At 40.1% G+C, this 16,650-nt stretch overlaps 1 pseudogene; it reads right to left on the bottom strand.

Annotated features, from left to right (window-relative positions):
- Positions 1-12,979: 12,979 nt before the first annotated feature.
- Positions 12,980-13,920, bottom strand: LOC131422600 (olfactory receptor 2A1/2A42-like; annotated as a pseudogene).
- Positions 13,921-16,650: the final 2,730 nt, after the last annotated feature.

Raw genomic sequence — 16,650 nt, 5'->3', positions numbered from 1 at the left:
GTGATTTTCCACCTGTTTTTCTGTTATTGATTTCTACTTAAATTCCACTGTGGTCTGAGAGCAGACATTGTACTGTTTTTATTCTTTTAAACTTAAGGTGGGTTTTTTTCTTTTTCTTTTTTTTGTGAGGAAGATTAGCCCTGAGCTAACATCCATGCCAATCCTCTTCTTTTTGCTGAGGAAGACTGGCCCTGGGCTAACATCTGTGCCTATCTTCCTCCACTTTATATGGCCTGACAAGCGGTGCTTCAATGCGCACCTGGGATCCGAACCCAGGCAGCCAGCAGCAGAGTGTGCATACTTAACCACTACGCCACGGGCCCGGCCCCTAAGGTGTGTTTTATATCCCAGAATGTGGTCTATCTTGGTGAATGTTCCATGTGAGCTTGAAAAGAATGTGTATTTTGCTGTTGTTGGATGAATTAGTCTGTAGGTATTCATTATATCCAATTGATTGATGGTATTGTTGAGTTCAACTATATTCCTACGGATTTTTTGCCTGCTGAGTCTGTCTATTTCTGATAAAAGGATGTTGAAGTCTTCGACTATAATAGTAGGTTCATCTATTTCTCCTTTCAGTTCTATCAGTTTTTGTCTCATGTATTTTGATGCTCTGTTGTTAGGTGCATATACATTAAGGATTGTGATGTCTTGTTGGAGAATTGACCCTTATCAAGTGTAATGTCCCTCTTTATCCCTGGTAACTTTCTTTGCTCTGAGTTTTTTGCCTCTCTTGATGGCTGTATCTCCCCTGTCCCTGTTCCTGTGCCTGACTATATTACTGCGTCTATCCTGATCTCTTTCCTTCTCTGGTCTCTTTTATGATATTCTCTCTCCTTTTCCTATTTTCCTTATCTCTTTTCAACAATTCCCCATTCTCAAAATCTCTCTTTCCTACCTCACCATTATGTATCTCCACAGTATTTCTAGAGACTTGTCAATATTTCCAATATTTGCATGGTTTCTTAGAGGATTTTGATTACATAGAAAGTCTACATTCAGGTAAACTGTCTTATAAGCAACCTTGGAAAATATTATCTTATAATTCATAATAGCAGTAATATCTGCCAATGCACTTATCTGGGATATTGAAATACTCTCTCCTGATACCATAACAGCCAATAAGGGCTATTGACTTGTACTTGAGAGTTAATTTAATAACTATTTGTGTTTAAAATATACCCTTTGATTGAAGAAATCTTTTTGATCTAGTCAGTGATAAAAAGACCATATATTTGACCATGAATTGTGCCTGGGTCATGGTTGGTGTTCAATAAATATTTATTTACCGATTGGATATCAATTTGATTAAATCTGAGAAAACAAAACATTAATGAGCTCTCCACATTCTTCCTTGAGCCAGATTCTCACGCAAAAAAATAAAAACAAAAAACCTCCCAAAACATTGAAAGGCACTATAGAGTAGCAATTAAAGATCATGGGCTTAGGGGTCAGAAACATATTTACTATCTGAGTGACTTTGAGTATATTTCTTAAGCTCTCCAAACCCCAATTTCCTGTTTTTTTAAAAGGAGAAAAGTGATAGTACCTATTTCACGAGGTTGTTAATTGAGATAATACCTGTTATACATTGAGCATATGCCCGCTACACAGTGAACACTCAGTACTTGGGATCAGGTACTATCAATCTCTATCAGCTTCTTGACTAGCCTATGATTGTATGGACCTGACCAACATGGCCTGTTTATGGTTCCTGGTAGTCCCTGGAAGTCATTCCTCTTGTTAGCCATTATCCTCTGAAAGCCCATTTTGCAAAGTCTTGATTATAACAATGTAAGTCAGCAACGTATTTTGTGGATAATATGTTGTTGAAGGATTAGTAAAACAGGTTTTGGCTTATGATACTTTGATGTCATTGTTGGGAAAGTGCATAATCAGTTGAAGAGATATTAGGGATTAAAAAGAGCACAACACTGACAATTCTATTAAAAACTGAAGAGATTATCCTTTAGGTAGCAACTCCTTCCCTTTTCTGCACTTCTCCCCTACCACCTCAACCACACGCTCACACACATTCACTCACCTCCACGTTTGGGAAAGTCTAACATGTAAAAGTAATCATTAAGTATTTCCTGTGTGCCTGAAACTGCTCTCCAAGTTATGGGTAATGGAAGAGATGTGTATGGACAGTATAGATCATAGATTGTGGTTTTGTTGACAAGACATAAACACAAGGACTAAACCAATGTAAGTTTCCCTGAAGTGTAAAATGATTCCATAATATATAAAGTGCACTCTCCTTTGGCTTAAGAAAATTATTCCATATATTCCATTAAATCCATCACACAGAAATTTCTTATTCTTTTATCTAGCATCAATGTTCACAAAGTTATTGCTTTAATGCAGCTACTTCTCTACTGCATAAGATGAAATTAACCAAATTCTATACATACTTACATTATTTGTGAGCAACATGTTCAACTAAGTTAGCAATAACTTTTCCTCAAACTATCCCCATAGCAGAATAATAATCAGTCCACATTTAGAGAGGATTGAATTTCCTTACCCATGTTTAAAAAGAAGAGCAATATAACAGTGAGAGTTAACAAAAGACTAGATGCTACAACACATCTAAGAGGAATTCATGGTAAAATAAAAAAGGCAACCTGTTTAGCTCCCACATTTGGACTCAAGGATCTCAGAAGGGGAAAGCACCTGAAGGTTGGGCAGGGTTCTGCTTTCTAGAAGCTTCTGTGGGAGCTGCAGAACCCTCACTTCTGTTCCTGATGGAAAATGTGGCAGAATCATCAGAAAAGGAGGTTTTATTCTCTGATGATCTCAAACTAGTTGGCAGCTCTGGAGGGATCCCTGGAGGAAGTGGGCCGTGAGATGTAATGCATGCCCACCTCCACTGGGAAGGAGATACAAAGCAATACTCTTTTTCTGTTTCCGTTCTCATCCCCAGCAGGACGCACAATTAGGGAACACAGACGGAGCCACAGAGCATACCTCTGAGACAACATCACTTATTACGGTCCCCAGATACTTGGCATTATTTGGATTTCATGGATCCCACTCTGCCCTAGTTCCCACATCTCCAGATGGTCCAGGTGAACCTATAAGGAAGCAGAACCAGTGTGGCAATGAACAAGCTCCTGGTGTTAACCTTGTAGTTCAGCTTCTCCCCACTGTCATCTGGGACCCTCGAGTTGCAGCAGAGGTGGGAAGACGGGACCCTGAAAAATCAGCTGATTCCAAGTAACTCAAGGTGTGAAGACACTGTAGAGAGGTGGTTATGGAGGCCTGGAGTGGATTAGGGAGTCCAAAGAGAGCCCAAGGTGTGCCAGTGGGGCTTATTAGAACCTGCCCAGGGAGGGTTTTCTAGGGCAGGAACCACCAATGCAGGTCAACTGTTGGAAGTATTCTCTACTCTCCATTGTGAAGTGGGGAGATTCTGAGTCCAGTCCCTCAGGGGAGGGGAGGAAAGGACCCTCTCCAAGGATGCAGCTTCCCCTAGAAGCCACCCCTTCTCTCAGGTGGGTGGAGATATTTGCTGCCTAAGGGGTTCTTATGTTTATTTAGGTTTCTCTCTTATACCAGTCGTAAGAGGACTAAAGATTTCATATCTAGCGGCTGTGCAATTTGCAAAGTAATGAGTTTGTTACAGTGTGATCCCTGACCTGCTGGGATTATGACATAAACTTGAGGAAAATCTTGCATAGGTTATCATATTTTGAGAACATGCTTACCTGTGCTCCAACTGTACATGTCTTGTGAGAAGAACTACATATTTACTTAGGGACACAAAATAGTGTTCCTAATTATATAAAAATACCGGCTCATTGTAGGCAATCCATAAATATTAGAATCTTCTTTATTTCTCTTTTCACACCCAGGTATACTACAAAAAAGGTGGAAATTAGGAAACTGATGTAAATGACAAAAATATTGTGAAAACAATAGTTTTAGGACATGTTTTTCTGTATTCAACACCATATAGACATCAGTTATAAAAAGTCACTTTAGGGTATAAACATAGAAAGTTTTAACTAAGACAATCAGAACTTAAATGTAAAATTTTATAATGCCAAACAAAATAAAGTTTAGGAAATGCAGCACCTCAAAATAAAGTGTTTTCTGTTACGTATCAAGTTGGCGTAACTTTAACCTGTGGACAGCTTCTAAAAGTTGTGAAAGTGACACATGAACATACACAAAATATAAATGTCTATGAAGGAGAACAACAGAGAGGGAATGGTCAGATCTTAGTTGACATGAATACGCCCTCAAAGGTTTACATTATATGCCAGCATGCGGAAATCAGGAGACTGCCTTTCACGAGCAACCAGTACACTGGAAACCTGTGTTAAGAATGGTTTTAGAGAATCCATTTCTATTATCAACACCTTAAGAATATTGGTTATAAATAGACCAATGGCGTGGATGGTATGACAAAGTGTTGGTAGAGAATGAAAATGGTAACGTCTGTATGGTATTTCTTAAGTAATCATGGGTTAAAAGGGCAGAAGTTTGTTTGGAATTCTTAACCACAGGGAATGAAAGAGGCAGAATTTACTAAGGCTATCTTTAGGGTTTATTTATGTCAGCTGCTAGTGTTACCTTAAGGAAGGAAGACATAGCTCCTTAAAAGATGTGCGCTTCTTTTCCTTAGGCACAATTGTCTCTGGAATGTAACTGCCAGCACGTGGCTGCATTTCCCAGGCCTCTTATATTGTGGGGGTCATATTCTTAAGAAAGGAATATAAGCAGAAGAGATTTGTGCCACTTCTAGGGCTACAGTGGGTGTGAAGTGGGAATGCTTCTTGCATGATTCCTCTTCCCATTTTGGGCTGGAGATGAAGGTCTCCAAGGCCCCAAGGATGGTTGGGCCACGAGATGGAGGGTGCCTGGGTCCCTGAATCACCACATGGAAGGCTGTCTCACATACATGCGTAGGACTTCACATGAGCAAGAAGTAAACTTTTATTTTGTTAAATCACTGTGATTTAGGGGTTTATCTGTTACAGCTTTACCCTAACTGATATATTACTTAACATTGTTACAGAGATAAAAGGAGTGAAGAAGGACTAGTAACTCTAAAACTAAAGTATTAGGAGCCCCCAAGATCAATTCACATTGTCAAGAGCATCAAATTCCTGCACAATATATTGGTGTTTTGTTTATGCCATGCAGTTGCCTTAGAGTCTGGGGAATCATGGTTTATTTTGTGTGTTATTTGGTTTCTCATTCAAATTATTTTAATTAATAAGTAGGTTACCTTATTTAAACATTACATTGTAATATTCAATAATAAAGTAAATAGATACAAAAAGGTTATTTTCAAAGAAATACCTTGATACAATTTAGCAGTCCAACAAAATTCTAAACTGCTTTTAATAATTAATTTAATTTTGGCTTTCACTAAGATGTGTGAGAAATATGTACTGATGGAATAAATGAAAAGCAATAAGGAAAGTTAATATATTGAGGTATATCAGGAAGCCATTTTGGTTTAAAACTGATTTGGCCTGAACTTGTTTTTCCAGAATGGCCTGATGTGGCCTGTCAAGCATGCATTGTACATTGCTTTAAACATTTACAGTATCCCAAAGCAAAGAATGCTGCCTTTAAAGATAGGGATGTCTCATATCAGCATCTCTTTCAAGATAAGCATTCCTTCCCAGAAATCAGGGTCAGAATGACCTGCTGTGCATAGCAAAACATCTTGAGACGTAGTGGAAAGAAAAAAAAGTATATCTGTCATATTTGATATACGTTCCTTGTTCCAAAACGTTATATAACCTTGCTGTACACTTTGCTTCTTCAGCACGCTTCTTTCCTTGGTGGAGGTTGCTTTCCCCCAGGCCATAGTTCTCAGAATTGGTTCATATACTAAAGTCACTTCTATTTTGATCTGTAGATTGATTATTGGTTATTTGCACTGACAGTACTGACACATATTTGAGAACTTAAGGGACCAGAGGTGCCTTGAGGGAAGGTTTTATAAAAAAATTCTAACATTAATACACATTCATTCTAAGATTATCAAAAAACACATTTATTTCTCATAGCTTACTCTCTTTCTAAAAGCAACTTCTGTTGACTGCTCGGTGTGCGTCATTCTAGATTATTTTCTCATTAAATTACATACAGACATATAAAAACATATATGCACACGTGTACCCACATACATACATGCATATGAATTTGTGTGTATCTAGGAATTTTCCCTACAAAATGAGAAAGAATGATAAAAATGTGACTTGCTTCCTTTATTTAACTATATTTGATGAGCAATTTCTGTTGTAGCTCATTATGGATGATACTTGTTCTTTTCAAGAACTGCATAATATACTTATCATAATTTAATAACTCCAAAATTCATAAACATTAGATTATTTGGAATTTTTTGCAATAAATTTCCATTCAAAACCCTTGTATACATTCCTTTGTGCAGTTATATATGTTAAGTATTTCTCTAGAATAGATTCTTGGGATTGGTATTCACATTTTATTTTATGTTTTTCTTTTTATTTTTTTTAAATGAAACCTACCAACTGGCCAGCAGAGACTGGGCCATTAGGATGGGCAGCTCATTTTTATTTTTTATGTATTTATTTATTTTTTTGAGGAAGATTGGCCTTGCAGTAACATCTGTTGTTAATCTTCCTCTTTTTCTTTTTTCTCCCCAAAGCCCCAGTACATAGTTGTGTATCATAGTTGTAGAATTGTAGCTCTTCTATATAGGACGCCTCCTCAGCATGGCTTGATGAATGGTGAGTAGGTCTGCGCCCAGGATCCAAACCGGGGAACCCTGGGCCCCCTAAGTGGAACATGTGACCTTAACTATTATATCACTGGGCCGGCCCCAGGTATTCACATTTTAAATGTTGAATAAATATTTCTAAATTTTTTATCATCTGAAAGCTGTCCCAGTTTACACTTCCACCAATAGTGTGTGTTTACTTTTACTCACATAATCACCAACAATACATAGTATCGACTTTTTTTCACAATCTGTTGGGCAATAAATGGTATCTCATTTTAAAGTCAGTTTTTCTGATTGAGGATAAAGACATTGTTATATTTATTAGTGACTTGTGTTAATTATGTGAATAGTCTGAGTATCTGTATCTAAATATTTTTGTCCATTTTCTCACGGTTTTGTATTTTTTTTGTTGTTGTTAGTGCCGTGGAGTCGCTTCCAACTTGCAGCAACCGTGTGTACAGCAGAATAGAACCCTTTCCGGTCTTTTTGCACCATCCTCTCATCCTCTGGCGCTACATCAGACTGTGCTCCATTGCTATTCATGGGACTTTCGTGGTCAATTTTTTTCAGAAATGGGTGGCCAGGTCCTTCTTCCTCGTCTATCTTAGTCTGGAAGCTGTGTTGAAACCTGTCTAACATGGGTGACCCTGCTGGTATTTGAAATACTGATGGCATAGCTTTCAGCATCACAGCAACATGCAGCTGTGACAGTATAACAAATGACAGGTGATGTGGAAATGGACCTGGGGCGCGGTGGTGAGAGGGCCAGATCTTAACCACTAGACCACCAGGGCTGGCTACAGGTTTGTATATTACCCCCCCACTTTTTTTTTAAACATATGTGTTAAAATATATTAGCTGTATAACTATCTCCTTTCTTAGGGTGATTTTTCAGACTGCAGGGGAACAGTATAACTTAGTAGTTACGGACATGGTCTTTGGTCTTTGGAAGACTTAGATGAGAGTCCTGCTGTGCCTCTCACTAGCTATGTGACCATTAAGGGGTACTTAACATCTCTGTGCCTTAGCTTTTTTATGTATAAATTGAATATAATAGTAAAACTTACCTCTAGTAATTGTTGTGAGGATTAGAATGATATTAATGGATGTGTCCTCGTGGAACAGTGCTTAATAAAGAATAAGCACTCAATACATGCAAGCTATTGATATTATGATAACACTCATGAGTAGAGATATGGGAGCCTTTGTGAATGAATGGTATTCTATTTTTTTTTTTTTTTTTGCTGAGGAAGATTTGCCATCAGTTAACATCTGTGCCAATCTTCCTCTGTTTTGTATGTGGGTCACTGCCACAGCATGGCTGCTGACAAGTGGTGTAGGTCTGTGCCTGGGAACCACACCTGGGCCGCTGAAATGGAGTGTGCCGAAATTAACTACTAGGCCACTGAGCTGACCTCAAAGAATGGTATTCTTAATCCTTTCCCAACAGGATAGCAAGATCCATTTTTTCTTAAGGACAACCGTTCACGTAGAACTTCTTATGTAATATTCTACATGCCCTATGCCATTCATAGTTCTTAAATCATAAATATGTGCAAATCATTCATTAATTTGGTGGTTGCTTTTGAATTCCTACTATGTGCAAGGATCTCAGGAGTTAATTTTATTCGGTTATCTCAAAATAATCCATTTTCTTTTGTCTCCCATGTAAAAGAAAACATCTAAACGCTAGAAAGCTAGTAAAGAAGCATAGATTAGAGAAACGGAAGGAACTTGTAGATTGTCTAGTCTAATATTTCATTTTACAGGTGGGAAGACCAATGCCTAGGGGAGGTGAGTGACTTTTCCAAGGCCACATGACGACCCGGTGGCATTGGTAGAAGTGGACTAGAAACCCAGACGCCCTGGCTCTGAGCCAGCCCTCTGAGGATCAAGCCAGACCGCGCCCAGCAATGCACCTCTTCTCTTGGCTCAACAGGGTTACACAAATTAAAAACAAACAAACAACAGAGAACAACAGGCAAAAACCAAACCAAAACCAGATAAATTGAGCCAGTGCTCTAGTCAACGTTCATCAAGAAGCCAAGGAAAATGGAGCCTTCCTTGTGGTCTGGGGAAAAAATTACAGCCATGACATCCTGTGAGACCACATTCTAACGCTTCTTTCCTTTTCCTCCCTCCTCCTCCTAAGAACGCTTAGGTTTTACAGATTTAACAGATTTAACAACGCTTCTCTATATCATTAATATTTAAAGTGTGGTCTGTGAATCAGCAGCATCAGCAAGAAATGAGAGATTGTTAGAAATGCAAATCTCTTCCCATCTCATTCAGACTTGCTGAATCAGAACCTGTAAATTTGTAAGATCCCTGGATGATCTGAATGCACATTAATATCAGAGAAGCACTGGTCTACACTATCTAGCAAAGACTAAACAATTATCCTATAGGTCAGTGGTTGGCAGTGCCGGCTCCACAAGTCAAAGACATAGTGGGATCCAATTTCAAGTGGCTTCAAGCCAATTTCATTGGCTTCCACCCACAGCATCCCATTCCTATCATTTTTGGTAGTTACTGCGCCTAATATTTCCACCCTCTTGGAAGAGATAGGAGGGTTAATACTGCCTATGTGGCTGCTCTGCTAGCACAAGCACCATCCCAGCATACCATAATCATAGGGTTTAGCGATTTGGCATGCTCTGTTTGAAAGGCCCATAACCTCTGTTCTACATGAATATACATAGCTCTCTCTCTCTTATTTGTATATTAAGCGCTAAATACCTTCTCCTAATATGTTTGTAGTTCCTCTGTGATCACCGGCAAAAGGAATGCAATTAATTATTAATATTCACCCCATAAGAACCTTTTGCAAGAACTGAGTACATCTGGAACTAAATGGGCAGCAAGATGTTAAACCTTGAAGGACGAATAGCTGCCATACTGAAGTTACATGCTTTATGGAGTTACGTGCTTTGTACTGAATAGAGGTTTGGGCTAAGTATCATTCACTTATTTATTTAGTCAGCATTTATTGAGTGACTGCTGTGAAACAGGCCTAGTCTAGCCATTGGAAATGTAAATATCAGAAGGTCCTTTCCAAAGGAATGGTTCACAGTTAATCTAGACACAATTGGCTGCACTTGAATTCCGATTCCACTGCTTGATATTTTTGTAACATTGAGTACAATTAATTAATTCTCTAAACCTCAATTTCCTTTGTATAAATGAAAATACTCTTAATACTTACTTCACAGCTTTGATGTGAGGATTACATCTAAAGAATTTAAGGTAGTGTCTGGTACACAGCCAGTACTAAATGAATTTTAGCTACAATTATTTTCTACCATACTATGTTCCACAAACAAAAGGATTTTAAAAATGTAGAAATCATTTGGGGCCAGCCCGGTGGCATAGTGGTTAAGTTCAGCGCTCTCTGCTTTGGCGGCCCAGGTTCACGTGTTCGGATCCTGGGGTCGCACCTACACTACTCGTCAAGCCATACTGTGGTGGTGTCCCACATACAAAATAGAAGAAGATGGGCACAGATGTTAGCTCTGAGCCACTCTTCCTCACACACACACACAAAGTAGAAATCAGAAGATAGTTTAACTCCGAAAATTGTGTGTAAGTAGTTAACTGAGAGTTAAAGGCTCATGAAGTTACACAACCAGTGCTTGTTGATTGCTTACTATGTGGTAGGCAGTGTACTAGTGTTGGTGAAAGTGTGATGAACAGAGTCCAGTTCCTACTCTCAGGGAACCCTCTATCTTATATGTGAAACTTGATACCTACCTGAGCACTGTTCTGTAAATACCATCTGAATGATTATAACAATTTTGAACATGGAAAATGAAATCTGAATTCCTTTGTCTAGGAGAAGTGCTCTTTTTGGATATAATACTATCAAACATCCATTCTAATTCTATTCCATTGATGAGGCACCAATGTGAAACTGCAACATCAATCTTCTCTTCCATTGTTTTCTGTTTCACTGCCCAGCTCATCGCCAGAGCCCTCCTCCATCTCTGACCCAGGGAGTCACGGTTGTTTCTTGTTACCACATCCATTTTTCACATATCAGTTTAGAGTTAAGCTGCTTTCATTAGCAATCGTAAGTCCTTTTCTGTCTAAAGTCTAATGCCCATCACTTGGTCTTGGTCATTTGTTTTGTTTCACCCTCTTGATTTCTCTGATCTTTATCCACAGATATGCTATAAAAAGGCAGTGTTACCCTCTGATCCACGGATATGCTCTGAAGAGGCCATTTTACTCAGTGGTTATGACTGTAGGGTCAGGAATCAGATTGCCTTAGTTCAGTCCTGGACTGGATAGTTGTTAGCTATGATACTGTGCAAGTTACTCAATCTCTCTGTGCCTCAGTTTCCTTATATGTAAAGTGGGGATATTGATTATCTTTTACCTCAAAGGGCCGTTTTGAGGATTAAAGGAGATAATAAAGTAAAGTGCAGTGACTGATCCATAGTGAGAGAGACAGAGACATAGAGTCAGAGAGAGAGATAGATAGAGACAGAGAGACAGTGGGAGAGAGACTATTATGTTGGTGTCTTGGCATATTGGTTCTGGGTCTTAGCTGAAATAAATCACCAATCTCAATGAGAATGACCTTTATTCTTACCTTCATGTTCTGTATTCCTCTAAAGTTCCAATGATTTTTGTGACTCTGCCCATAGGATTTACTGTCCAGGACAACCAGCCTCTCATAGATGATCTCGCAGGCCTCACAGAGCGCAGATCGGTTCACTGTGGACACATGAGGCTGTGAGGAAACCCTCCTTCACTTAACACATCCTTCCTTGGGATAACTTAGCCTTGTTTTTTATTTGATAACACTGATGTTGACATACTATATTGTTGTGGTTAAGTACAGAGGGCTCGGCAGCCAGAATGTCTATGTAAAATCTGACATTTGCTACTTTTTGGTGTGTGGATATATAAAATAGAATGATAATAGGACCTTCATCATGGATTTCTTTGACTGAATGAGATGATCCATGTAAAGTGCTATCAGGATATAGCATATAGCACCTGGTAAGTGATTAATCAAAATGCTAGCTATTATAAGAACTCGTTTTGTTTTTACATTCAGTAAGCTCTGCTGCCCACACACAGCAATTAAGAATTGAGATGAGTAATTATTAATTCCCAAGTGAAGGGCACACACTTCTTCTGAACAAATCTTCTGTTCACTCTTACTGTGAAACTGAGAAAGACTCTGGAAGCAAGTGACCATAGTAGTCTTAGGGCAGTTTAAGAAGTGGATTTTATAGGCAATACCCTAAGTCATCTAAAATGTGTGGGACTCATCCCTGACCATCGGATTTGTAAAGTAGAATGAATCAGTAAAAATCAATCCACCACCAAGGCTGAATAGCCAGCTATACTGTATTAGCCACTTACGTTGTCTGGTAAAATTTCCTATGTCAGGGATAAGACATTCTAATGAGGGAAATGATGCACATCTGGACTAACCAAGGTGGAAGTGATCGTGAAAAGAAACTGAGAAACCAAATACAGAGATAGTCTGTGCATCTTCATAATTTACAGCTGTGCATTCAAAATTTTCTGAAGAATCCATAAACAACCCAAACTGTTTTATTTGATACCCATTATCAGCCTATTCAAGGGGAGAATGCCCAGTTTTGCCCTTTTGCTAGCTACTAGCTAACTAGTTTACCCCATAGTTGTAAACAATGTGCACTGTTCCCACACCGTCTGAGCTTTTATCCTTCTCTCCTCTCCTTCTTCCTGTATACTTTGTATTAATTTTGTTCCTTCACTTGGCCTGCTTGTTAACTCCCTAATATGAGTCAATTTTCGTGTGCAATTTCTCAATGTCATGCAACAAAACTAAATATCCCTCAGTTATTCTTTAACAGGGCAAGTGCAATTGTGGGAGAATGGACTAGTGTGCCTTCGGGTTTGGGGGAGCACTTCCTTTGACAGCAGCATTTTGTCTTCCAAAATCTTGTGACATATACAGTTAGTGAGTTAATATAGTTAGATAAGGGAGGTAGATAGACTGTATTCAACTTTTGGAACCAAGAAAATGAATTAAAATAATTTTTAATTTCACAGATACTTAAGTCAATGAGAAATAAAAGAAAAAAATCATATCTGATAGAAAATCAATGAATACAACATGTCTAAAACTTTTTCTTCAAAGGAAGAGGGAAAGTTTGCTCTTGTGTCATTTAGGCACACATAAAAAGAGAGTAGTAAACTTTTCTGGATTTAGGCAGTAACTAAGCACTTAGGCTGGTGATTCAAATGTCATTCCAATTGGGAATGACTTTCCTTGCACAGTGCTCTCCTCAGGGCACCCTTGACCTCTGCATTCCTCAGGCTGTAGATCAGTGGGTTCAGCACAGGGTTGAAAAAACTGTAAAACAGGAAAAGGATCTTCTGCTGCTCCTCAGGATGGCGGGATTTGGGGGCCATGTACGTGACGATGGCGTGGCCAAAGAAGAGCCCGACCACGCAGAGGTGAGAGGAGCAGGTGGAGAAGGCCTTTCTGCGGCCCTCCCCAGACTTGATCCTCAGGATGGCAAACAGGATGCGTGTGTAGGACGCCAGAACCAAGCAGAGTGACCCAACTAAAACAAACACAGAGGCAACAAAGATGACAACTAAGTTGAGCCTAGTGTCAGCACAGGCCAACTTGAGGACAGACAAGATTTCACAGGAGAAGTGGTTGATTTCATGAGGTCCACAGAAGGGCAGCCTCAGGATGAGGCTCACATGGACCAGGGCCAGGAGAAAGCCACATGCCCAGGAAATCACCACCAAGGTGATGCAGACTTTCCAGCTTATGCTGACAGAATATTGAAGAGGATGGCAGATAGCCACATACCGATCAGAGGACATCACCACCAGGAGAAGACATTCGATGTGAGCAAAACTCAAAAAGAGAAAGGTTTGTGTCATGCAGCCAGCAAAGGAGATAGGCTTGGCTGGATTCAGGAGGTTCATCAGCATCCGGGGCACCATGTTGCAGGCATAGGCTAGGTTGACAGTGGCCAGGTGTGAGAGGAAGAAGTACATGGGAGTGTGCAGCCTGGAGTCCAGTGAGATGAGCCCCAGGATGACCCATTCCCCAGCAGAGTGAAGGTATAGAATAAAGAGAAAAGTCCAAAAAGGACAACGTGGATCCTTAGACCAAGACAAAATCCCAGTAGGATGAACTCTGTAACCATTGTCTGATTTTCCTTCATTTCACTATTAAAGAGAGAACCAGATAGCTATGTGACATCTATTTTATTTATTGTCCCATAAATTTTTACTATGTGAAAAATTATTAGTAATCACCGAACTCATTGACTTATAAATAAAGAGAGGGAGGGAGGGAGGAAAGAATAAAGGAAGGAAGGAAGGAAAGAAGGAGGGAGGGAGGGAAGGAAGGAAGGAAGGAAAGAAGGAAGAAGGAAAGAAAGAAAGAAAAAAAGAAAGAAAGAAAGAAAGAAAGGAAGGAAGGAAGGAAGGAAGGAAGGAAGAAAGAAAGAAAGAAAGAAAGAAAGAGACTGACTTACCTATTTAAACAAATTTAAATTGTGTCTGTCCATTAAGCTAAATTCTTAATCTGATATGCAATTTTACAGAAGGGGACTATGTCACCAGTGATTACCTACCTAGATCCACTGACACTGTGATGGAATTAAGAAATATCAAACCAAATTGCAAAGAAAATAATCAGGAAATATGGATTGTCTCAGAGCTACAAATGTCCAAATCTGTAAGAGAATTACTGGACAGTAGAAATAGTTACAGAAGAGCTTTAAACATGAGAATGGTCCTGGAAAAGAAAACAATTTTACTTACTTCAGTAGAAATTATGATTGAGTTACTATCAGTATCTAAATCCCATGTTCACAGATTAGAAGAATATTGTTAAAATGTCCACACTACTCAGAGCCATCTATGGATCCAATGCAATCCCTGTCAAGATTCTAATGGCATTTTTTACAGAAGTAGAAAAAACAATCCTAAAATTTAAGGGAACTACAAAAGACCCCGAATAGCCAAAGTAATACTGAAAAAGAAGAAGAAAGCAGAAGGCATTACACTTCCTGATTTCAAAGTATATTATAAAGCTATAATAATCAAAACAGTATGGTACTGGCATAAAAACAGACACATAGACCAATGGAACAGAATTGAGAGCCCAGAAATAAACTCGTGCGTATAAGGTTGACTAATATCTGACAAGGAAGCAAGGAATACTCAATGGAGAAAAGACAGTCTCTTCAATAAATGGTGCTGGGAAAATTGGATGTTCTCATGTAAAAGAATAAAACTAGACCCCTATCTTACACCACTCACAAAAATTAACACAAAATGGATTAAAAACTTAAATATAAGACTGAAAATCATAAAACTCCTAGAAGAAAATGGAAAAACAGCTCCTTGACATAGGTCTTGGCAATGATTTTTTGAATATGACACCTAAAGCACAAGCAACAAAATAAAAAATAAACAAGTGGAGAAGTTGGTGTCAAGACAGAGGCACAGGCAGACTCTGAACTCACCTCATCCCATGGATGTAACAAATTTACAACTACTCTTGTAACACTTGCTCCTGAGAGAGATCTGAAAACTGGATAAAAAGAACCCACAGAACAAGGGACAGTGCTGACTGAGGTAGGAGAGGCAGAAATTCCTTTCTGGAGAGAAAAAAAGCCACTTTCCAGGCGTGGCACTTCATAGCCGGCCGGGAGCAATCCTAAGGTATGTAGCCTTCACCGGAGGAGTGGGGGATCTGAGCCAGGGAGCAGTACCACTATAAGCAGCTTTTGGACTCAGCACAACTGAGATGAGTGAGTGTCATAATATCTGGCTTTGCTGGCTGCTAACAACAACAGGGAATACCCTCAGAAAAGCTATCAGTCATAAGGAAAAAAAAGCCTGCTCTTAAAGGGCCCATGCACAAATTCACCTGTTTCAGAGAGCAACCTAAAATCACCAGAAAGAAAGGTGCACAGTCCTTTGATGAAGAGATTCACCTGATAGGCTCTGGGTGCATCTTGGTGAGAGGTGAGACCTCTCCAGGGACTGAGACATTGGTGGCAGCCATTATTGTGACCTAGTACCAGCGTGCTGACAAAGATGCTGGCAGATGCCATTGGAGTTCTTCCCCTGGCCTGTTAGCCCACGGTCTGCTCCACCTACTAGAGCACTTATTTAATCCAGCTCAGCCGCGGCAGGCAACCTTCCCTAGGGACTGGCCTCACCCAACAGAAAGCCCTCAAGCAACTTGTGGGCCTGAATAGGCAGGCTGCCTGGATCCTCTGCAGCAGGGTGAGTGGGTCCACCTCTGCAGGGCAGGGCATGCACGAGGAGTGGGTGTAGTGTGTGGGGCCCCAGCAGCAGTGTAGTGTGTGGGGCCGCAGCAGTGGGGCAACTTGGTCCTCTTCAGGAGATTGAGGTGTGTGCACAGGGCAGGACTGTGTTGACAGTGTGTGTGGGGACTTGTGGGTGGTGGGGCATGTCAACTGAAGAAGACTTGTGCTTCTCAAACAGCTGCATAGGGGATCAGCCCCACCTTCCAAAGCCTGAAACAATTGGGTGCTCCCATGCCTGGGGCAAGCCCCACTCAGCTGCAATCCTGAAAGAGATGACAAGAGCCTTGTAGGATGGAGGCCTACAGCAATTGTAAGCCCCTGGGTCTAGCAAGAAGCCACGCTAGTGGCCTACTCACTTACCAGAAAAACTGCAACAGGAACGTGCTATTAGACCTTACAGCCAACTGTGCTGAGGCTCCCCATGACTGATAAAGTGACTGAAGGGTCCATAGCAGCCACACGCAGCTGAGCATTACAACCAGCCATCCAGGGGGATAGTGTAGACTCCCTGGGCACCTGCAGCAAGAACAGCCCTGGCACAACAGAAGGACACATGTAGCCCACAAAGGGGACACTCCTGAAATATTTTAAATTTGTGACAAGAGG

This window comes from Diceros bicornis, chromosome 3 (genome assembly GCF_020826845.1).
Source record: "Diceros bicornis minor isolate mBicDic1 chromosome 3, mDicBic1.mat.cur, whole genome shotgun sequence".
Classification (NCBI taxonomy): Eukaryota; Metazoa; Chordata; class Mammalia; order Perissodactyla; family Rhinocerotidae; genus Diceros; species Diceros bicornis.
The sequence above is the reverse complement of the archived record's forward strand: the minus strand, read 5'-3'. Positions and strand labels throughout refer to the sequence as shown.